The 1,867-nt window shown below is 39.3% G+C and overlaps 1 non-coding gene across 1 annotated transcript; it reads left to right on the forward strand.

Annotated features, from left to right (window-relative positions):
• The first annotated feature begins 1,365 nt into the window (after nt 1-1,365).
• LOC111757787 (small nucleolar RNA SNORA2/SNORA34 family) lies at nt 1,366-1,503 on the forward strand. Its single transcript, XR_002792074.1, has one exon. It is a non-coding gene; the product is annotated as a small nucleolar RNA SNORA2/SNORA34 family (small nucleolar RNA).
• The last annotated feature ends 364 nt before the right edge of the window (nt 1,504-1,867 follow it).

Genomic DNA, 1,867 nt, shown 5'->3' on the forward strand with positions numbered 1-1,867 from the left:
GTGTGGGAGTAGGGATTTAGCTCAGCGACATAAGACATAAGCGCCTGCCTTGCAAGCAGGCCGTCGTGAGTTTGATCCCTGGCACCGATAAAAAAAAAAAGAAAGAAATTTCTTCAGTGAAAAATATACTAACAAAGAAAGAGAAGGGAAAAAAGTGCTCTAAAGGATACAACTGCAGGTGTGTTTAGGTGTGTTAAATAAATGACCACATTACTAAGTTTTTGTTGGATCATTGAACACAACTGTTTGCAGTCTCACTGTTTGAATGTCCACTTTGTATGTTTTAATCCTGTAACTTGAACAACTATTTCTAAGATGACAATATGTAATCTATTAACTAGTGATTTCTTACTGTTTTTTTGAAATTCTGTATTACTTGTACCCTTATATTGTTTTGTTTTGTTTTTCTCCTTTAAATAAAAAAAGAAAAATATACAAACAGCCAAGAAGTACACAAAAATATGCTCAATATTAGTCATTAGGTAAATGTAAATTATAATAAGAGATGGCTACTACTAAAAAACAGAAAATCACAAATGTTGGAAAAGATGTAGAGTAATTAGGTCCATTCTGCACTCCTGATGGGATTGTACAATCATGCAGTCACTGTAGAAAACAATATAATTGTTTATCAAAAATTATACATAGAATTACTATTTAATCCAGGGCTTTCACTTCTGGATATACACATAAAATAACTGAAAACAAGAAATTATTTGTATATTTATTTTCAGTAGAAGAGATTGAGCCCAAGGCCTCATACTTGCTAGACAATGCCTACAACTAAGCTAATATTCCCAGCTTGGAAACAAGGAATTGAAAAGATATTAGTATTCTCTTGTTCATAGCAGCATTATTCACAATAGCAAAATGAAGAAAATAACCCAAATATTCATTAAAAAGATAAACAAATTTTTAAAAAGCACACACACAATGGAATATTATCCAGCTTTGAAAAGGGGTGAAATTCTGATACATCCTACAACACGGATGAATCTTGATGACACTATGCTTATAGAAATAACCCAGACACAAAAGAATGTATGAGGAAGCAGAGTAGCTGTAGCCATGGAGACAGAGTATAGTGGTGGTTACGAGGAGGTGGGGAAGGAAGTAATGGGGAATTATTGGGTTTTTGTTTTTGTTTCTTAAGGGTAGTAAAGTTTTTATTAAAGGCAGGAAAGGAAACAGGCTCTGCAGCGTGAGTTTGGGCCAAGTAAAGGTAGGAAAAGAAGCAGACTCCACAGTATGAGGGTGACCAATAATGCAAGAACAAATACAGTGGCCGAGCTATCATTTCTATGGATACAGAGTTTTAGTTGGAGATGAACCTCGCTAATGGTTGGATAACACTGTAAAAACACTTAGTGCCCTGAATCAAGGTCGGCAGCTCACTGACGCTGCTGGTCTCAAGCAGGAGTCTAAAGAGATGTCTTTCTATGGTCTGTTGGCCATTTCAGAACTTGGGCAGTGAAAAGGTCAATTCGTTAGAGAGAAACAGCTTGAAGCAACCTCCACCCCCATCCCCATGAGCGGCTGTGAGCATGGCAGGCTGCGGTGGCCCAGGACAGGAGCCACCAGCATTTACTGGGACCTGTATGCCAAGACCAACTCCTCCCTGACTGGTGAGCAGCTGTGAGTGTGGTAGGCCGGCGGCCTGGGATGGGAGCCACCAGTGTTTACTGGGACCCGAGCCATGCTGGGACCTGGAGCACCGGGAAACCAAGCAACCCCTCCTCCCTGCCTGTTCTGTTTTGTTGAACTTCAAAGTACATGAAGGTATAGACAGCTATTTTGAAGAGAAAGAGAGACTACAACAGCCATTAGTGACTTCCCTATTGTCTAGTTCTGAAGACCTAAAATGCCT

Source organism: Cavia porcellus, unplaced genomic scaffold (genome assembly GCF_034190915.1).
Source record: "Cavia porcellus strain 051 isolate PalLab524CR breed Dunkin Hartley unplaced genomic scaffold, mCavPor4.1 scaffold_1, whole genome shotgun sequence".
Lineage (NCBI taxonomy): Eukaryota > Metazoa > Chordata > Mammalia > Rodentia > Caviidae > Cavia > Cavia porcellus.